The sequence below is a fragment of the Molossus molossus genome, unplaced genomic scaffold (assembly GCF_014108415.1).
Source record: "Molossus molossus isolate mMolMol1 unplaced genomic scaffold, mMolMol1.p scaffold_m16_p_14, whole genome shotgun sequence".
In the NCBI taxonomy this organism is placed as follows: domain Eukaryota; kingdom Metazoa; phylum Chordata; class Mammalia; order Chiroptera; family Molossidae; genus Molossus; species Molossus molossus.
Window position 1 is genome coordinate 83,472,632 of NW_023425349.1, and position 22,506 is coordinate 83,495,137.

At 49.0% G+C, this 22,506-nt stretch overlaps 1 pseudogene; it reads left to right on the top strand.

Moving 5' to 3' along the window:
* The first annotated feature begins 12,276 nt into the window (after positions 1 to 12,276).
* Positions 12,277 to 21,854, top strand: LOC118629351 (annotated as a pseudogene).
* Positions 21,855 to 22,506: the final 652 nt, after the last annotated feature.

The window sequence follows — 22,506 nt, forward strand, 5'->3', positions numbered from 1 at the left end:
GATCTGCATACATATGTCACCATGACAGTGGGTGGCCCTGGAGAGGGAGAGAGAATGAGCCCACAGGGGATCGTCAGAGGGGACTTGAGCTTCACCGCTCATGTTTATGTCAGTACAAAGCGAAAGTTAAGAAGATAAACAATGTGACAAAAAAGTAAAAGCACATTAACCCTTTATGGAACAATTACTCTGCTTCTCTCCTGGTCCTGGGCTGGTTCTGCATTACTGGCGATCCAATGGACGCCGTCCTCACCTGGAGATGAGACACTTAGACCTGTCTGCACCGGGAGTCCTCTTCTGTGTGTGGTCTGCGGGTCACCTGATTTAGATTTCTTTCCTTTCATGTTCCTACTTTTAAGTTTTCATGTATTAACTCACTGAAGTGTCATTGTCAAAAAGGGATTTGATGCCAAGAAAGTGGATTACATACCAGGACTCAGAAAGTTGGGAGCCAAACCCTAGAAACCAGAGAATACTGGGCCAAAGAGTACGTTTATTTTATTGTATTTTGTTTGTTTATCTTTTTATTGAGAGTAATACAGGTGTGTCCCCTCCATCCCCCATTGTCCCCTCCACCAGTCCCGGCCCTGCCCCAGGCCCTCCCCACCGCACCATCTGTGTCCAGGGCCCATGTACTTGCTTGTACGTTCTTTGGTTCACCTCTTGCTCTCGGTACAACGCAAGCACCAGGGAGAGCATGTAATGCAGCCTGCTGGGCTCTCTCCCCAGGCAAACACACGGCCTGGACAGCTCCAGGGGGGTCACCACACGTCACCCACCACTGTATTTACCATTTTTGTTCCTTCAGTGTGAACTGTCTGTGGACCACGAGAAATCTGTGCACAGGAGGCCTGGGTGCCGGTGGGGCTGAGCCTCGTGCCTGCGGCTGCCAGGCCTGGGACCAGCAGGGGAAGCAGCACCCAGGGCCGAGGAACCGGCGTTCTAACCCAGAACCCGACCTTCAGGGGTCGGAAGGAGTCTGTGTGAAGCTGGAGGCCGGAACACACATTCCCCTTTGCTAGCTCCAATCATTTACTTCTGTGGACAGAAGTGGGGCCCTATGGAAATCAACCTCGAAGGGGATCTGATGATACAGTCCTGACGGGGCAGGTCATGGTGTGGACACTCCCCAGGCCTACTCCTTCTGCAGTAACAGGTTTATCTGTGCCCTAATCCAGCCCCGCCCCGGTTTCTGTGCCCCTAGGTTAACACAGCTCTGAAATGCCGCCTTCCAGACCCCTCCTTCTAAAGCTGACCAGCCTCCAAGACAGCACAAAATCGAACCTTCTGTGACCATATCCCCCCTTGCGGCTCTTTCTGGCTTCGCTCTCAGAGAGAGAGCTGCTATGTGCTCACACCTGCTCTTCACAGGAGTGTGCGGGGCCCAGAGCTGATCGATGAAATCAGGGACATGCAGGTGATGACCTGCTGGAGGAGGAGCCACAGGCCGCACACCTGGGTCCCCTGCAGCTCCCTCTGCACCCAGCTCCCACTTTGCAGACATGAAAACCCCGGGGTTGTCTTCACTGAAGGCGCGGTTTGAATTCACTCACACAGAGAAAGCAGAGCCACAAGATTTATTACTCACAGATGCAGGATTGGGGAGGGGAGGGGGAGGAGCACACAGTGCTGAGAGGGGCGGCCCTCCATCCCAGGTCACAAGAGGACAGGATATGGGGACAGGGGAGTACGTTACTATTGCTACAAAGGTGCTTGGGTAAAGGACATTAACTTTTCTAGGGCTCAACTTTAAGTGGTGATTTTACAAGTGGCTTCTGAAAAATCGAAGTGGGAACGTGGGGTGGGAGTCATAATGTTGGGTCCTTATCTCAGGTCCGAACTCGGGGTGTGAGCAGGGTCGCCCTGCTGTCCGTTCATAGGCAGCAGGGCCGAAGGGCTGGCTCCTCATCACGGGAGTCCAGGGCCTTCCTCTCCCGAATCCACAGACTAGGGGATCTCCGCACCCATACTTTTCCCTGTTTGTGTTCCTGGTTCTGGAATCCGTACTTCTGCTGCCTGAAATTTTACAGTGGTTTTCAAGGAAAAGGAAATAGGATGTTGTAATGAAATATATTACTTTGGCAAAGTAAGGAGAGAGCTTAAATATTAAGCATTCAGGCCACACTCACCACGTTACTGACCTCGCTGTTTTCTGGGGCCGAGGGCTGAGCGTTGCTTCCTCCCCAGATGTGATTTCCAATTATTTTTGCTATGTCCAGCATGTTGTCTGGTCTTGTGATTTCGCCCAGAATGTGCTTTCCAAGCCCTTTGACAGTTTTCCCCAACTTTGCTTTCTGTGTTTTACGCTTCATCTAATGAGAAACATATAGTCTGTGATCTTTATTTTTATGTAACACCAACTCACCTTCACCAAGAGGATTTGCAGACAGAGAGGAAGGGAACCACTGATCACCAGCACCCACTCCTTAGGGACGTGTGTCCTATTGTGTCAGTAACAGATGCCATGAAGTGACCTCATGGGAAGAGCCGATCTCTGGAAGCTACTATCTGCTCTAACCCCCAACTGCATGGACACTGCTCCTCAGGGTCCCTCCGGACAGTTTCAGGGGTTACCAACCGCGTTAAATAGTCCTCTGGATGTTTTAAGCCGCAGGTTTATGTCACCACAGGCAGCCCTGAAGTCCTTTTGTTCTTCAATTGGTTCCTGATTGTCCTTTTCAAGCACGATGGGGCTATTCTCTGCCCCGACATTATTGATCGCATCTTCAACCTAGAGGCAAATTTATACCCTGCCATTTTTATTTGTATTTAATCCACCTCACCTTCACTAAGTGTATTTGCAGCCAGAGAAGAAGAGAAACCACCAGCAGGGAGGCTTTATACTTCTGAAGCTGTTCTCCAGCTGTTCTCCCACACACAAGGGAGGTCTGCCCCTGGGGTCAGTAGCGGGGGCCATGAAGTCACGGCCTTGGTAACAACCCGTCTCAAGAGGCAACTGTCTGCTCTAAACCCCCCACTCTGCTGGGCCCCCTCTCTGCAGGGCCCTCTGCACAGTTTCACGTGTTACCAACCGTGTCCAGGACGTTCCCGGGGGCCGCCGTCCTCTGAGCTGGTTGAGCCTCTGAACTGTGATCCGTCGTGGGAGCAGCGGAGGCTATTCCCAAGCACAGGAGAGTCAGCAAGACTGAAGGACTCATGTTCCAAAAACCTGGGAAGGAAAAATAAATGACCAATCCTTCTAAAAATCCATCGAACTTTCTTCTGAAGATACTGGGTGGGATAAAAAGAGTGAATTCTCCCTCCCAAGTACCTATACACGGACAGTGGAGGAAGCATAAGGACATGGGTGGGAACATCAGTTCAAGGGGAGGTATGTGGTTCAGTCCCGGAAGTGACAGGCAGCCAGGGAAGGACTCTGGTTGGAAGCAGCGACGGGCAATGGTCATTTAGGTTTGGAGAAGGGTGTGAGGGTAGCTCATGGGTCAGGATCTTGAGTCTACAACTGGGAATAAATAAAAAGGTTGATCCAGGTATTTAGCAAGAGTACCAAGGTGACCCAGGAATACCCCACGAATGAGGACCCATGATCCCCGTTAGAAACAGAGATCTCAAGTGTTAGGTGGCCACTTGACACTTTTCTTCCCGACTCTTGTATGGCAGGGTGAGCTATGCCTTCACACCTCCTCTTCTTGGAGTGGAATCTTTCTGAAAGGGCCTCCCAGGGGCAGACGGGCAGGAGCAGCCAGGGCTCAGCTGCCCCACACTGGCCTCTGCCAGGCGTTCTCACACCCCTCCCCCAACCCGGGAAGTGCTCACCTGGCACGATGGAGCAGAAACACCCCCCATTGCCACTACTTCCTGCACCCTGACAGGGCCAGGCTCTTCTCAGCTCAGATCACTGGCCAGGGACAAGGGACAGCGGCACAGCGGGCAGGACAGTGGGAGCCCAGCCCAGTTCCCTGCCCACCGCACATCCTGCCTCTTCCACAAGATGCTGAAACAGCTCAGGCAGCAGTGGGCCCAGCAGCCCTGGGCTGTGGTCAGGCTGCTGTGTCCTGCCAAGCAATGTAACAGGACCATTCCTTCCTAAGTCTAGAATCTTGTCCCCCCGGCTCGTGGACAGGCTGGTTCATGGTGTGGCTCCTGTGAACCTGGCCTGGTGGGGTCTCGCCTGAGGTGGATACAGTTGCGCAGGTGCAGTCAGCAGTTGCAGATCCAGGGGTCTCTGATGCATGGTTGTGGCCCCAAGCCCACCCAGTTATGACTAGGAGCAGCCTGCCCCACCCCGCCCCCATCTTACTCACTTCTCACTGGCTTTGCTGACCTGTGGGCGGGGCCTTTAAGTTCTGGGACTCCAGGTGAGTGACAAAGCTCAGTAGATCCCTACTTGTCCCTGGGCAGATCCTCCCTGCCTAGGGACACCTGGGAGTGACTAGCCAGGAGGAATCGAGACAGCTCTGACGAGGGTCCCAGGGAAGCACTGGAACCCACATGAACCAATTACCCCAAATTCATACCCTTGGCAGGTGGTTCAGGAAAAGAAGCTTTTTTTTTTTAATTCTCACTTGGAGATATCCCCCCCCCCCACTGATATTTAGAGAGAGAGAGAGAGAGAGAGAGAGAGAGAGAGAAGAAACATCAATGTGAAAGAAACACAATGATTTGTTGCCTCCCAAAGCCCAAAGGCACCTCAGCTAGGCATGGGGATCAAACCTGCAACCCAGGTATGTGTCCTTGACTGGAAATTGAGCTCGTGACCCTCCTGCGTGGGGCTCATGCTCTAACCACCGAGCCTCCCACCAGGGCTTATTGTCTATTTTTCATTGTCTCCATGCCAGTAGGTAGAAGTGACATCTCATTGTGGATTTGAGATGCATTACCCTAGTGAATGATGATGCTGAATATCTTTTTTTTTTTGTTGTGTTTTTTTTTTGGTATGTGCTCCTAGAGGGAACCAAACCCGGAACTCTCTGGTCTCAGGCCGATGCTCCAACCACTGAGTCAAACTGGTCCAGGGCCTGAATATATTTTCATGTTCACATTGGCTATGTGCAAATGTTCTTGAAAGGAATATCTATTTGAATTATTTGCCCATTTAAAAGTTATTTTTTTCATCTTTATAATTGAAAGTATTACAGTTGTCCCCTCTCTAGTCTCCCCATTGACGCCCTTCTCCCCGCTTCTACCTCCATTCTGCTTTCCCCAAGCTGTTGTTTGTGTCCGCTGGTTATGCATAGACACATATAAATTCTTTGATTTATCTCTCCCTCCTCCCACCCCCCTTGCCTCTGAGGTTTGTCGGTCTGTTCCCTAATTCGGTGTCTCTGGATTGATTTTGATCGTCAGCTTATTTTATTCATTATATTCCATAAATGAGATCATGTGGTATTTGTCTTCCTCTGATTGGCTTATTCCACTTAACCTAATACTCTCCAGGTCCCTCCATGTCATCTCAAAGAGTAAGAGATCTTTGTTTCTTACAGCACCATAGTATTTCATTGTGTACATGTCCCACAGCTTTTTTATCCACTCATCTACTGATAGGCACTTGGGTGTATTGGCTATGTGCATATATATTTGGTAGAAATATTGATTTCAATCATTTGCCCATTAAAAAAATTTTTTATTGTTTATTTGTAAGAGTTTCTAATGTATTCTGGATATTACACATTTATAAGATATATGATTAGCAAATGTTTTTTCTTACTTTGTCAGTTGCATTTTCTTTGTTAATAGTGTTTTCTATTTAAATTGTGGTGAAATAAACATAACATATAAGTGACTGTCATATCCGTGTGGAGTGTACTATTCAGCAGCATTAAGCACATCCCATTCTCTGCACGCATCACGGTCATCGATCTCCAGAATCCTTCCCGCCTGGCCACACCGAGAATGTTCCCATCAACAATAACCCTCCTGGCTTCCTCCCCAGTCACTGGCACCTTCGTTCCACTGCCTGTGAATAAAGTAGCAGCAGTGAATTATATGATTTAATAAGCTGAATTTTCCAATATGTGAATTTTATCTCAATATAAGGAAAACAGAGAGAGAGACTGATGGGAATCACTGACCTCTCCGTGATGCCTCAGCACTGCTGGAGTCTGCTCCCGGGCCAGCCACCGCCTGTCCTCTCGCAGCACAGACCTCCAGGCAGCTCAGGAGAAAGAGAAATCCTTTGTGCAGACGTAGTGAAAGCAAGCATGGAGCAAAGACGCATCTTAACCCAATGCCTCACCTGGTGATTTCCAAGAGTTACCAGCGTGATAAAATCAGCTGTTAAAACATTGTTGCCTTAGCCCTGGTGCGCACACTGGAGAGGTAGGGACTGCCCCCGAAGGCACGAGCCCTTTCGGAAAGCGCAGGGGAGCGTTGCTCCCTCTGCTCGGACAGTTGGATCATTCTGCCCGTTGATCAAAGGGGAGAAAATGAGGACTGGTCTGAACTGTCATTTCTGTTTCATTTTTTGGTCTTCCTATTGGGATGAAGACAAGGCGAAACTCATTTATGCTTTCTCTTCTTCTTATTGGTTTTGATTGAACTAAGAAGAGTATTGATACATAACCCTGTTTTTCTAAAATTTTCTGATAGCCAAAATGATAGAATATCACACAGCTTCTATTTTAGCACATTTTTTATGACACTGCCATGTCTGCATTAATGCAGTCAGTGGAAAAATGATAAACCAATAGAAGCAACAATTTTGGTTCTGCATGACGACGTGGTTTTACCACACGATTGCACTGGCTTTGAAATATAGATAACTCCAATATTATCTTTGGTTGGCATAAACTTTAAGTGAAACACTTACCCTCTCGGCTTCACTCCCTGTGAATGTGCTTAATGCCAACAACCTAATAAGGCTATGATAACAACTAAGTAAGGTAGCACCAGTGTTGCCAGAACCAACTATGTCCAGATTTTCTCCCTTGAAATTGGACGTCTTTGGGAACCGCATCCTTCCTATTCAGGATGGTCCTCTGCCAGATTTCTTCCACTGTTTCTCCCACTATCCTAGGGTGTCTCCTCCAGGGATTTTCTTGGACCTATGAATGGATTTTGAATCTTCTAAGAAGGATGATGGAAATGTACAGTAAGCTTCCAATTGCTATTGAAGAAAGCGGTGGGTGTGAGACAGAGGATCTTGATCAGTTTGGGCCTAATTCACACAGTGGCCCAGAATGCCAGGTCCCAGTCCAGAGGGACCCGAATGGCTGGGCCTGGCCCTTCGCACCAGCCCTCTAGGCAGATCTGTGGGGATGGGCTTGGCTCCTTCCTTCCTCTGCAAATGATCTCCACTCTGTTCCTCTGGGGACACTGTGGAAGGTGCTGCAGTGGGAAGGGCAGGGGCTGGGGACAATGACCGCACAAGGGCCTGATTCAGGAAATGATGCTTTGCTATTCATTCCTTCTGCAAATGCTTACCGAGTCCCTTTTATGGCAGGCCCTGTGCTGAGGGGTCACGGATGAACTAACACTGACACAGTCCACGTGCCGGGAGCATCATCCAGTGGAGCAGTTGGCGTGAAGCAAATATTCCCTTTGGATGACAGATAGACAGGTGCTTCCTTTCTAACAATCTTGGCAGTTTCTCACGTTGGGGAACCCCAAGTGGTGAGGTATCCATGTAGCTCCCCTTGATAGGAGGAGCCTCCGAAAGTCTTCAGCCTCCTCTTCTCAAGATTTTGTCAGGAAGAAGAGAGTCCGAACAACATTAAATTAGACGTATTCCAACGAAGGCTAGCGAGGGCCCTTCGTCATGGACCAACCATTTCTCATTGATCAAGTGTTTCTGCTCTAATAATAAGCTCTTTGTCTGGAGTCAAATAGTACAAACTCTTATTCTAGATCCTATATTACCTATATCGTGAGCATCATTTCCCTGTCAATACGTCTGGCATCCCATTGTTTGACCTACATAACTTTTCTAACTGTCTCCTTTATACCTACTGAGGAACGTGTAGATTATCTTTTGGTTGATTTTGTTTGTTTGTTTGTTTGCAACACTGCAGTGAACACCTGCACGCATACAGCTCTGTGAATGTATGTAAACATGACGGCAAACGGAATCCCCGGAGACGCACCTACTTGCTGGAAACGTCCCCCACTGCTGCTCCGTGTGCAGTGAATGAGAATGTCCGTTTCATCCCGACTTCCAGACCCGCTCATTTTACTGGCAACATATGACCTAACGGCGTGTTTGGGGGTGGTGTTCTAATTTGAACGTTATTTTATAAAATCTATCATGTGGATTGTGTACTATTACACGCACACGTGCACTATTGTGGTCTCCATCGTGTTTATCGTTATCGTGATCATTACCAGACACGAGTGATGGTGACACTGTTCACCAGGTACTGAGAACCCACGCACCAGGCACATTACATACAGTTCATTTAGTTTAATTTAGTCCTTACGGGAACAACATGAAGTAGGAATTACTCATCCATGAAACAACTGGAAAAAAAAGAGTTACCTAAGGGCTCCAAGGCAAGTCATTTGAACTCTCTGTGCTTCCTCATCCAACAGAAAAATGGCACTAATTACCTCTTCCTTATCTACCTCATGTGATCTCTCTCTGGGTCCTCTTTTCTTGCTTCTAAAATAAAAATGATAAAAGGATGGAGTTGGACTAGATGGAGCTCAACCTTTCAGGGTTAAAACGTATAGGATTGTTTGTTTGCTTAAACCCACAAGGAGGCTTTTTGCCTTAGTGACCAGTCACCATCCCCAGTCAGAGCCCAAGAGGCTCCTGTGAGAGATGTCCCCTCAGGGCCGGTCTTGCTCTCAGAGTGTGAGCGATGGAGACACGTGCTGGAGGAGGCTCACTTCTCATCATCCGCTGATGCAAATTGAAATAGGATAGCTTTCACCTGGCCAGTGTGGCTCAGTGGTTGAGCATCGACCCAGGCACCAAGAGGTCGCTGGTTCGATTCCCGGTCAGGGCACATGCCCAGGTTGTGGGCCTGATCCCCAGTGGGGGGCGTGCAGGAGGCGGCCAGTCGATGTTCTCTCTCATTGATGTTTCTCCCTTCCCTTCCTCTCTCTGTAAAATCAATAAAGAAAAATAAATTATAAAAAAAATATGCTAACCTCCTATTTTCACCCTCTGAATTTTGAGTGAGGATGAAAGCGTGATGACCGCGAGGGTGGGAGGACGTGTGGAGAAATCGGTCCTCTTGCTCACGTTTGTAACCTGATGCAATGTTGGACCCAGAGACCGGAAGACGTTCATCGTTTTTTAAATGCATATACTTCACGTATTCTAAGGTTTTCACGGTAGTCATTGTTGTGATAGCAAAACTTCCAAAGTAACCTCGATGTGACCGATTAGGAAATGTTTCATTATGGTGACATGTACAAACATGCAATCGTCTGGCATTTGCAGCTGAGTCAAAAGGCAACTTTCAGGACAATGTGCGCACCGTGACCCCAGGGAAAGCCAAAGTAAACTGAGGGGTGCAGGTCGTCCAAGGGATGAGCTTCAGTTATGAGTGTTTTCAAATTGTCCTCCAATAGTGATAAGTTTATTGATACTCATTCAGTCAGTGTGAGTCTTTCCCTCCCTGACCCATGTCAGCCAAGACTGGATTTGGTGCATTTGTTGAGAATGTGCAGATTCGTGTCATGGAGAGATCTCTATGGTAGGAGTCAACTCACTAGGAGAGTTGCCGCGTTTGTCTTTAACATTAGAAATCGTTCAGTGGCATCTGCAAAGGTCTGTAGTGGGTAATCAATTCATGAAAACAAATGAGGCAGTAGTTCACGTTTCTCCATGGGGGGCCATGTGCTAATAGTATATATGACTAGGAAGCAAATTGCTCCCACATTTTGCCTTATCTCTATTTTATTGGGTATACAGACTCAGTAAAGAACAATGCTTGAACAGTCTCAAGAAAATATTAACTTTTGTTATTTCTCCCTCATTCCAAGCACATATATTATTTTCTGAACAGAAATGTATAGTTGTTTATTTAGTATCAAAGCCCCAGTGTTCAGTCCAGAAAGCAGGTTTCCAGCAATAATCCCACCACGGCCCGCAGCGACGGGAGTCCCGGGCAGACGCAGCATCGCCCTGGGCCCGCTGCACAGACCTCAGCCCCTGCCTGGTTCCTGAGCTGAAGACAGCAGTGCTCCAGGGGCCTGGGGCCCTGAGCTGCTCAGCACGGGGAGCTGCACTGCCAGTGGCTCAGGTGGGATGGTCCCTAATGCCTGTCTGTCTTGCAGGTTTGTAACATCACCAGCATCTTCCATGGCTGAGCAGGTGAGGTCAGGCACCCTGGGCCACAGCGTGTGCCCTGGGGCAGGGGTGCTGCCTGGAATGTGAGGCGAGAGGCACAGCGGAGGGTGTGAGGGCTGTGCAGTTGACTAAATGAGAAGCTCATAGTATGGAGTCATGAAGATTTGATGCCAGATTTGTGCTGTATATTCTATCCTGTGTGTAAACCCTGAGCACAGAAATCCCCTTGCTCTGGACAATCTAGTAGGTAAATGAAGACTTAAATGAAGGAGGGTGGGGGAGAAAGAAAACTGAAGTCAGGTGGCCCCACTGTGATTGGCGGCCAACCCCACCCCCACACTGGCACCGCCCTCCAGCCGCTCACCTGTGGATCTTACTCAGTTGCACCTGTTGACCTTCTGAAGCATTTTTGAGGGGTGCAGGACCCCACATTGCACTAGTCATCTGTCCCCTTATCTCCTGAGTATGGGACAGGTTATCAGTGTGTCTTCACGGCCCTGAGGAGATTGCAGATGGTGTTCCATTAAATGTTTTATCTAGAAATACAGAGTCTCTCTGCACTCCAAGAATTTTCAATCTGAGGCTCAGTTTTTATTTTGAAGACATTTACTGCCAGGCCGGTGTGGCTCAGTGGTTGAGCGTCGACCCTGCACCAAGAGGTCACCGGTTTGATTCCCGGTCAGGGCACATCCCAGGTTGTGGGCCTGATCCCCAGTGGGGGGCAAGCAGGACGTGGCCAATCAATGTTTTCTCTCTCAATGTTTCTATCTCTCTCTCCCTCCCCCTTCCTCTCTCTAAAAAATCAATAAAGAAAAAAAATTAAAAAGAAAGAACTTCATTATTTTTTAATATATACATTTTTTTTCAGTTACAGTTTACACTGAGTATTATTCTACATTAAGTTCAGATTACACATAGTGGTGAGACAATCATATACTGTATAGAGTGGCCTCGCCCCCGGTATTTCAGGTACCCACCTGTCCTCGTACATGGCTGTTGTGATATTCGAGGCTCAGGTTTGAACAGAATCGAGGTCAGAGGGCATCTCAAAGGTCTGAACCAGACTCTGAGCAGAAAGAGGCTCCTGGTGCAGAAGGTCCAGCATCTCAGCCCCCAGGTGAGAGCGGCGTCCACCTGGGATCACCATCGTGTGCAGAACTAGCCCAGAGCAGGGAGGGAAGTCAGGAGGGGTGTTTCAGATGAGCAAGTGCTTCTATTTTTGTCACATTTTTTCCTTTCTGACTTTTGCTTTTTAATGAAATAAATACGACAGGTAAAGCTCAAGTCCCCTCTGGCCTCCCCTGTGGGCTGATTCCGCTCCCCCTCCAGGGCCACCCCTGCAACAGGAGCATATCTTCCTGGACCCTTTGTATGTATGTGTGTTAAATATCCACAGAACAATAGAATGTTGTAACATTCTGAAAATTTTTTTGAAAAATCTCGAGCCTTCATGGAAGTTACATAAATAGAATTAAGAATCATCATATCCTCTGCCCCTAAATTAACCAAGTGTTTACATGTTGCTACATTTGCTTTATCCCTCTCTCTCCTACTTGTTTACTCCTTTACTTTCCAAACAGCATGGCATTTCAGCCCTAGTAATTTAGCCTGTGTCTCCTAAGAAGAAGGACCTTCTCCTAAATAACCACACTATGATTAGTTATGAGTCTTGACAATTAATGTTGATTTAATACTATTATTCAGTATTTGGTCCTCATTCAAGTGTTTGCCCTTGTCCCAATAATTATTTTATGTCTGCTTTTATTTATTTATTTTTATTTTGAGATTCAAAATACAGTCAAAATTACTTATTCCATGTGGTTGCCATCTCTCTTTTTTCTCCTTTTTCATTTCATTGCCCTTTTTTTTTTTTTAACAGTCAGAGGTAGTCTCTTCGGAATGTCTCTTGTGACACCCACAGGCTGGATTTTTGGCTCAGCACTTGAGATCTGAGTTCCATTCATCTGAATGCCCTGGCCCATTCTTGTAACAGATGTTATCACTGTACAGGTCCTTTGGTCCTTCTGCCCTTTGCTTGCCCACACGAGGCCTCCCATTTTCCCCTCTGGAAAATCGATATGACGCAGAGTGAAAAGGTCTGGAACACGTGACTGCTGGAGCCCTGCCTGCCCTGCACCAGTGCCCTGAATAGGCTGCTCTCCCTGCAGACCGACGGGCCCTGCACCAGTACCAGGGACGCTACACCATGGAGGACATTCCGCGCCTGGTGCCCGACATGACCTGGAGGAGCCGCCTCATGGACACCAGCATCCGGGACCTGAGCAGCGAGGCCAGGCAACTGCACCGCTCCTGGACAGCCCGAAGGACCTGGTGTACGTCTTCAGCTGGAGGTCCCCGGGGAGCACCTCACTCCATTTCCATGCGGCATCTCTCACAAGTCCACGTGAACCTCTGCCGGTGGATCTCCACCAGAGCACTGAGCTGGACATGGGCACCCGCCTGTGGGTGAGCAGCTGCGAGACTGACGACGGGGGCCCAGACGCTGGTGTCCCTGGTGGACCACAGCCAGCGCACCAGGGGCACAGCCCGGAGACAGAAGAGATCGGTGCTGCCTACACACGTTCACACTTCATCATGGCCTCTGGCCTCGGGAAAGGGGGACACAGCGGCACAGTGATGAGACCTGAGTGAGCACCCAGAAGGCCCTGACGCGTGGTTGGTGCAGTCCGTGGTCATTTGGGCCCAGAGCTGGTTTTCCACATTCAGACCCTGGCTTGATAACTTCTTGTGCGTAAGGTCTACAAAAGGAAATAAAGAAAGCTGGTTTCCAGCAATAATTTTAAATTATGATACATTTTAAAATTGATTAAAGAAACATACCCTGTTTCTTCTGTCCTGAGAAGCAAGTAATTTCAGTGTTATATCATATATATATATATATATTTATACACACAAAATAAATATATGTACACATTTAAATAGATAATTTTACTGAAACTATATGATGCAGTAAAAAGTTTTAGCTTGTCTTTTCGGGGCTTTTTTCTTTTCCTATCTTTAATATAAAAAAACTGTTGCTTTTTTTTTTTTATCCTCACCAGAGGACAACTTTCCATTCTTGTTCAGATAGAGTGGGAGGGAGAGAGAGGAAGAGAAGGAGAGAGAGAGAGAGAGAGAGAGAGAGAGAGAGAGAGAGAGAAACGTCAACGTGAAAAGGACACTGGCAGCCTCCTGCATGACCCCAACCAGGCCAGGGACGAATCACAACCGAGGCACATGCCCTTGACCAGAATCGAACCCTGCAACTCACTGGTTTGCGGACCGACGCTCTAACCGCTGAGCCAAACTGGTCAGAGCCACAAACGGTTGCTTCTTGAATTAGTCTACTGGCGTTTAACTCGAAAGGAAATATTTTTGTTTTGCACGTTAGTTTTCATATTAGAGAAAAGAGACCCCTTCCGTGTCCCTTGCGTGAACCAAAACCCAGTGGAGTCATTCAGCCTCGGCCGCGGGGGATCACGGCCGCTCTGTGTTTCTGTACAAGGGGGAGGGACGGGGTCCTGAGGGCAAGAGCCAACCTCCTGCCCAGTGCTCTCCACGTCCTGCCCTTCCTCCCACACAGCACACTGAGCAGGCCGTCGGCAGGAGCTCCAGGTCGGACCTGCACGGAGCTGAGTGACGGAGCCTCAGTGACCACCCGTGTTTAGTGAAATCTCGGGCCCTGGCCGGTTTGGCTCAGCGGTTAGAGTGTCGGCCTGCGGTCCGGAGAGACCTGGGTTCGGTCCCTGCTAGGGGCACGTACCTCGGTTGGGGTTTGTCCCCAGCCCTGGTTGGTCGTGAGGGTGGCAGCCACTCGATGTGTCCCTTTCACATCGATGTTTCTCTCTCTCTCTCTTCCTCTCTCTCCCCCCAACTCTACCTGAACAAAAAATGGAAAAATGTCCTCGGGTAAGGATAAAAAAAATAAAAATAATAAATAAAATCTCGAGAGTGCCTTAAAAAATGGGTAACAAAAAATGCAAGGAAAAGGCTAACCGAGGAACAATAATTTTCTCTCTGTGGTAGGAATACAGTTCATTTTTGTTTTGCCCAAATTGGCCACAATAAATATGATTTACTTTTATAATGGGAAAATAAGTGTTAATAAATTAAAACTAAAAGCTACACACAGGGGCCTGGAAAGGATGACAGTGACATTGAAATCGTGGCTGCCGGAGAAGAATGGAACCCCCTCTCCTGTGCCCGCTCTCCCCTGAGTGTGGGCGTCACTGTCTCCCACATCGAAGGAGAATTCCATCCGGGATACACTCCAGGCGCCGGGGCCCAGAGGCCGGGGGTGAGCCTCTGGCTGCACCTGTGTGTGAGCTCCCAGAGCAGGGTCTGACTGCCCAGCCTGGTCACAGAGCTGTCCCTGTGCAAACGGAGCCACACGATGGTCCCGTTCCTGGTCCCGGGGTCCGTGTTCAGGTAGGAGCCGTTTTCCCCACACAGGGAGTTCTGTTAGCAGGAGAAAGGGGCAGAGGGAAGATGCTGGGCAAGGAGGACAAAGCACGGTGAGAGTCTTCATACTTTTGTTTCATGCAGGTGTGAGGACGAACCCTTTCACGTGGTTGTGGAACCACGAGAGCTCATAAAACGTTCAAGCCCCACCTAGGATCACTACAAGCCAACTGGGAAGAGCTTCAGGACCTGAGCTCACTGTCTCCTCCTGAGAAATGCCCCGGGGGACATTCCGGGGGACATTAAGTGTCCCAGCGCCATGGTCCCAGGGCTGGCTGAAACTGTCTGGCTGAAACCACCCTGAGCAGCTGCTGGGCCTCCTGCGGGAGGGAAGAAACCAGACCCGTCAGTCCTGCGGCCCCACTGAGGATCCAGAGGAGCACGCTCTGAGGAGCCAGAAGGAGAGCCTTCCAAGGGACCCTTGTCCTTAGAGTTGCTGTGAAATGAGCTGGGCAAGCTGTTCCTCCTCCCCTCTGGGCTGTGGCTGCCCCTTGGTCCAAAGTCTCAATGTGGGCGCCCAGGAGCCTGAGGTCCCATATGGACAAAAGCTTCCCAGACACACAGAATCTCTAAGGTGTGGCCTGGAGGGCATTCCTGGGATTTGTGATTCATTCCAGTAGCTGAGTCCCTGCTTCCATAAAGAATCAGAATTCCAGCTGGGACTTCTGAAGGTCTTTTTGTTGCACTAAAGGGTTTATAATTACAACTACAGGATTCCCTGAAATCATAAAACTACACTCGTCTGAGCCTGGCCAGTGTGGCTTAGTGGATTGAGTGTCATCCCACGGACCGAGAGGTCCTAGTTTGATTCCCGGTCATGGCACCTGTCCTGGTTGCGGGCTCGCTCCCCAGTGGGGGGGTGTGCAGGAGGCAGCCGATCGATGTTTCTCTCTCATAGTGCTGTTTCTATCTCCCTCTCTCCCTTCCCCTTTCTCTAAAAATAAATAAAAACATATTTTTTAGAAAGTTACATTTGTCTGCATCAGTGTTCAGAGTCCACACGATCTTCCTAAACCCTGAGGGCATGACCCTAGAAAAGCAAATAGGACCTGGCTGTCCCTGAAGCAACTGCAGCTGGGCGCCCCGCAGGCTGTGGCACGGGGAGAGCGGAGGGGAGCTGAGCCCAGGAGTGGAAGGCCTTCATCAAGAGCAAAAGATAGTTTTAGTTTTGCAAGATGAAAGGTTCTGGAGGTGGAGGGTGATGAGGGGGCACAGTCGTGTGATGTCCTTCATGCCACTGTGCAGTTCCCCTGGTCAAAGTGACGAGTGTGATGTGGTCTCTTTTACCACATTGTTTAAAAGAAGGGAAGGAAGGGCTGAGGCTGGAAGCGAACCCTACGCAGGTGGCAGGGGAGCGTCCGAGTGACGTCCACGACAGCCCCCGTGTTCGCGCCACCCAGGGCAGCAGGGCCCCGCAGGGGAGAGGGATGAGGGATTGATGTCTGTAAGACCTGCACATTTGTTATTTCAAAAAAATATCTTAAAGTCTTATGAGGGGGGTAAGAATTCAGTTTGGCTTTTCATTTTTGCTTGCTGTTTAATTCTTTTTATTTTTGCATTTATCTTCAGATAGAGCGGAAGGAAGAGAGGGAGGAAAAGAGAGAAACATCAACGTGAGAGAGACACACAACCCCAACTGGGGCCGGGGACAAACTGCAACCGAGGTACATGCCCTTAGCGGGAACCGAACCCAGGACTCTCTGGTCCGCAGGCCAACACTCCAACCGCTGAGCCAAACCGGCCAGGGCTATTGTTTTTGCTGTTTAATTCTTGTTTGTTTGTTTGTTTTAGTTTGAATTCACACGTGAACACAAGACGTGGGTTACTGAGGACATAATCAGGCCAAACTGTGCCCGACGCCCCCTGCTCTGACACGTCATCCCCAGAGGTTTGCTGAGCACCTGTGTGGGCTCCAGCCCCGGGCTCACGACAGGGTCAGGCAGCCAAGCAGACCTGTGCCCGCTCACTGAGCCTGGTCAGGCCCAACCTATAAGCGGCTTGAGGAATCTGCCCTGGAGTGGGGGCTATTTCCAGGGGTTGTAGCGATGCTGTACAACCCGAGGGTGAGGTCAGACTTTATCAACACAAGCAAAAGTCACCAACTGATGAGAGGCCTGAGCCTCAGCCCCTCGGGCCCTGGATGAAGCAGCTTCCAACACAGCTGGACAGGGACAGGAGGGTCTGTTCAGCTGAACACTGGGTCCTGACAGTGGACACAGATGTACCCTGAAAGGGATTTCGAGAAGCAGTCAGGTGCTCTCAGGTGCACCCCTGGAAATGCTTCAGAGAAGCATGTGAGCTTAGGACACAGCTGCCCGTCGTCCCAGAAATTCCTAGGTTCAGGTGGCAAATAATTCTTTATGTCATTTAGTGTAGCCTTCATTTGTGACCGATTCTTTCTTATGCATTTCAGGCCCTTTTTTATGGGCCATGCCCTTATTTATGCTGTGGAAGTTGTCTCTAATTTCTTTTCTTTCTTTTTTTTTTTTTTTGGTACATGCCCCTAGCGGGAACTGAACCCAGGACTCTCTGGTCCACAGGCCAACACTCCAACCGCTGAGCCGAACCGGACAGGGCTCTAATTTCAACTACTCTTTCCGTAAGTTCATTGAGCATCCTTATAACCAGTGTTCTGAACTCTGCATCTAATAGATTGCTTGTCTCCATTTTGTTTAGTTCTTTATTTCTAGAGTTTTGTTCTGTTCTTCCATTTGGGACATGTTTCTTTGTCTCCTCATTTTGGCTGCCTCCCTGTGTTTGTTTCTATGTATTAGACGGAGCTGCTATAGCTCCCAGCCTTGGTAGAGTGACCTAATGTAGTCGGTGTCCTGTAGGGTCCAATGGACAGCCTCTTCATCACCCTAGCTGGGCACTCGAGGTGCCCCCACACACACACCATGTGGGCTGTGTACACCCTCCCGTTGTAGTTGAGACTTGATTGCTGTCAATGGGAGGGATTTATGCCCCAGTCCATTCAGCTGTGAAGACCGCCTACAACCACAACCAGAGCAGGACTTACTTCAACGGCGTCTGACGCCTGCTGAGTCCACCCTTTCAGTGTGTCACTTTGAAGGTGGTTGGGTGGTCTGAATATGCCCACCAGGTGCACTGGTTCTGGGGCCTCCTGGTAGGTGCAGGCCAAGGTCGGCTGCCATTTCCGTCCGGCCCAGGGTCACCTGGCTCGAGCTACAAAGCAATCTGCAGATGGCTGCTACTTGTGCTGGGCTTGGAGGTGCCCAGGAGAGGCCCAGCTGTGAACTAAGATTGGCTGCTGCTAGTGCCAGGACTGGGGCCACTTAATGAGAGGCACAAGGCACACAGAGGCCAGATGCTGCTTGGGTGAGAGATTTTAAGAAAGTCTGGAGTGTGAGCCAGAACAGGCCATTAATATGGAAAAACCAGCTTGGGTGTGTAGGCTGGGTGGGGAGGGGTCTCAGGGAATCACCAGGGCTGGGGCAACAGTATCGCCAGGTTGATGGAGACTCATATGGTGCCCACCATCTGGCTCTGGGCGGGATGCTCAGCACAGGACCAATGGCCTGGGCCAGCACTTGTGTCTGGGAGAAAGCTGCCCCTCCTAGCTCCCACCCTGATGCCAGATACAGTGATTCCGTTTCTCCTTGTAGGTTTCTGGTGTCTTTTGAGCTGCTGCCCCCACGCTGGAGCTCAGAGGGAGTGAAGTACAGAAGTCTGTGGGGGTCAATTAGAGGAACACCTGGGACTCTGACAGCCCTTCACTTAGCCTCAGTTCCTGCCGGTGTTTACAGCCAGAGGTTGTGGGGGCTTCTCTCCCTAAGACTGGGTCCCTGGGCTTAGTGGCCAATACTCATCACTTCTCGGGGGACGTCCACAGTTCAGATATCCCTCCCAATTTCTATTCGCCACATGTGGGTGTGGGACCAGCCCGTTCTGCATCTCTGCCCTTCCTATCAGACTCGATGCGGTTTCTACTTTAAATCCTTAGTTGTAGGACTTCTGCTCAGCATGGTGTTAGGTGGTCCTGATGACGGTTGTTCTGCAATTTAGTTGTACTTTTCTTGTAGTTGTAGGAGGATCCAACAACCTATGGCTTTAAATAATAAATATTTTAAAGCTGTTATTATGCTGCTTGTTATTTCTTTTAACTCCTAAAGGTATGTAGAGTGAAAGACAAAATGATCTTGAGTCAGGATATCATGGGGGCCACTCTAGCTTCTCAGGAGTTTTTTGAATTTAGAAGAATATTTTGTCTCTCTTTTAAAAATTCTGGATTTTATGGAAAGCCAGGAGCTCAAGTACCCTCTTTGGGAAATTAAAGCCTCAACATCTGACTACTTTTTTCATTTTCCCTTTAATACTCCTAACACTTCCTAAAGCAATGAGTACCCTGGCTGAACCAAGGGAAGGCTGCATGTAAGAAAGTCAAAATCATATGAACATGATTCCAAAAACGCTGTCCTCATCACATGTGAAACCAAGGGGCTGGGAGGAGAGGGGCATGGGGGTTAGTCTGCTGGGTCCCGAGTGTCAGTTTGCAATGATGGGAAGACTGGGGGTGGGGAGTGGTACCAGCTGCACAACCTCGTGAATGCGCCACACCCAACACGGTGCAGTGGCAGCTTGCCATGGATATTTCAGCAGAAACTTGCTTCCAGTGAGCCCGTGAGCACGGGAAGCTCTCCTGTTGCCTCCCGGCAAGAGAGCAGAAGGTGGGAAGAAGGGCAGTGGGTGCTCTCTGGAGGTCAGTGACCACCTGGGAGACAGACTGTGGAGTACAAGGCACGTCCAGCTGTCTGGTGCGACAGTGTAAGGGTGGCTCACCAGCCTGGACTCGCTGCCTGCCCACCTCGCCCCCACCGTGAGCTCGAGCAAGCAGGGGGAGCCCTGGCCTCTCCCATGCAGCAGCGTATTCCCTGAGGAGCCTGACTGGGCTCCCCCGGGGCGGGCGAGAGACCCATGGGACAGAGCCCGCCGCACCCAGCCCACATCAGAACCCTCCAGCTGACCCACAGGACTCGGAGAAACCGTGAACAACCATTGTTCCAGGCAGAGTTCGGGTGCATTGTGTTACACAGCCACACAGGTCACCGACAAGGGGGTTGGGGAGGCTCAAGTGCTGCCACATGACAAGCCCAGAAAAGTGCCCTGAACTCACAGCGAGAGGTTATCTGAACTCCGGCTGTGGGCTTCATTTAGACATGGGGGAATCAGGAGAGATCTCACTTAGCAAGTTATTGGAACTAAATATAATCTAAATAATAAAATAATGAAAAAGCCTAAGTATTAGTACAGAATGTGAATTTACATGTGCTGAGGTAACACAACGAATCTGTGGGTTTGATAACTTTATATGAGCAACCAAAATAAATCAGTAAAGTGTGAGTAAAAACATGATAATGACATCTGAAGACTGGATTTTATTGGGACTGCGTGCAGTTCACCGGCTTTGTGTCCTCAATGCATTTGCCACTGGACAATTTTGTTAAGTGACCACATGGAGCCCATAAAGCTCTCTTGTTGCTTCACACTGCTGTAACCCAGGAGAATCAACCTCACTCGGACAAAGTAATTTTGAATATTAGGAGCTTTATTACCTGCGCAGGGACTGCAGCCAACCTACACAGAGGAGAACTGCAGCCCCGAGCTCAGGGGGAGGGTTGCTTATATAAGACAGGGGTCATTCAAGAGTTTAGCAGAGCAAGCAAGCTGCTTGTACAGAAGCGGAGGCAGTTAGGGATAAGCAGGAGGGAACGGAGGTGGGAGGGAGCTGAGGCGAAAGGGAACTGGGTGAACTGTGTCAGCACACATCTATCCTGCTATTCATTCCATTATCCAAGTTTTAAAACTAACGTATTCGCTTAGAGGACACATTCATTTAGAGGAGTATCAGACCAGCTGGTACGTCCTCAGGTTGCCTCTGAAAGCTTCATAGTTGGCCTTTTGTTTATTTAATCAGGACAAAGTGATAGGAGCAGGTTATTACACACATAGGCAAAGTGACAGCTAGAAGGCAGCTGGGAGAACATTTAAACCACTCTGAACGCATTCCTGTCACCAAATGCAAAGAAAAGCCTAGAACTGCAGGGGTTCAGGGACAACCTCCCTGCAGAGACAGCCACAGGCCAGCCACACTTCCCCTGAGAAACTAGCTCATCAAAGCAGCCACACAGGTCAAAACAAAGATTTTGTTAAGAGAGAAAGAAGAAGGTATAAGAGGAGCATGCTGGGGTTTGCAAACAAGTTTGGAAGTGTCCAAGGTCCTCGGAGGCTGTAGGCACTGATGGAGAAGCGGCTCGTCGGGGGCCCGGGCTGCTAACCTCTCGCTGCCTGCATTCCCGCAGTGCGGCCGCAGGGCCATGCTGGCGTCGCGCGTGGCGCGTGGCGCTGGGTTCGTGGGGTGCATTACGCGGGGCCGCATGGGCACCGAGGCTGCAGCCGGGCAAGGGGCGAGCCCTCGGGGCCCTCCTGCCACCCGCACCTGTCTGCCTGGGCTGCCTGGGCCACTGCTCGGGTGCGGGGAAGGCGACCCCAGGGCCCACGGCCGGAGAGGGTGCGGCTGCAGAGGAGGCCCTGGGCGGCCGCTGGGGCCCCGCGGGCGTCACCAACCTGTATGAAAACCCATGGACAATCCCAAATATGTTGTCAATGACGAGAATTGGCTTGGCCCCAGTTTTGGGCTATTTGATTATTGAAGAAGATTTTAATATAGCACTAGGAGTTTTTGCTTTAGCTGGGCTAACTGATTTGTTGGATGGATTTATTGCTCGGAACTGAGCCAATCAAAAATCAGCTTTGGGAAGTGCTCTTGATCCACTTGCTGATATAATACTTATCAGTATCTTATATGTTAGCTTGACCTATGCAGATCTTATTCCAGTTCCACTTACATATGATAATTTCAAGAGATGTAATGTTGATTGCTGCTGTTTCTTATGTCAGATACGGAACTCTTCCAACACCGCGAACACTTTCTAGGCATTTCAATCCTTGTTATGCCGCTGCTAGGTTAAAACCAACCTTCACCGGCAAGGTAAACACAGCAGCCCAGTTCCTCTTGGTGGCAGCTCCAGTTTTCAGTTATGCTGATAGCATTTGCCTTCAGGTACTGTGGTGTTTCACAGCCTCCGCCACGGATGCATCAGCTCACAGTTATCATTATGGCCGGAAAACTGTTCAGGTGATAAAAGGCAGATTAAGCTCATCCCTCATCTCATGAGCAAAGAAGCACTATGCATCACAGGCGCCAGGGCCAGGAGGAATGTACAGGAAGTTCCCTATTTTGGTGTTCAGCTTGAAAAGGACTTGTCAGAACAAACCATGTCATCAGGGTTTAACTAATATGCATTGAAAACAAGCTTGATCGTGAGCATATGCAGAATTTCCAATGTATTTTTAAATACAAATAAAACTATCATTTAGAATTTTTTATCTTGGGTTTCTTGATTAACTTACAGGGAACCAATTAATTCCAATTACTGTCAGTCATTTATTAAAATAATTTAAAAAATAGTCCAGAGCATGGAAACTAGGGAATTTTCTGGGTTTAAATATATATAGCCTACACAACTGGGCTACACAATTTTATGTTTAATTTGATTGGTGTACATATTAACAGTTCATGTGGTTAATATTTGATCATTTAGGATAATGAAAATAAAGGTAGCTTAGTTGTAGATGAAGTACACTTGTAAAGAGATTATAAAGATCAAAATAGAGGGTATTGAAGTTCATGTTCAGTAGTCTTCCAACCTCTGAGATGCCTAATAGTTTATTTATCAGAATAACAAGTAACAGGGGCAGTTGGAATATGAAAACATATCCATGAGCCTACATCATCCAAGAGGCGGTGAATATATCATGCCTTCCCA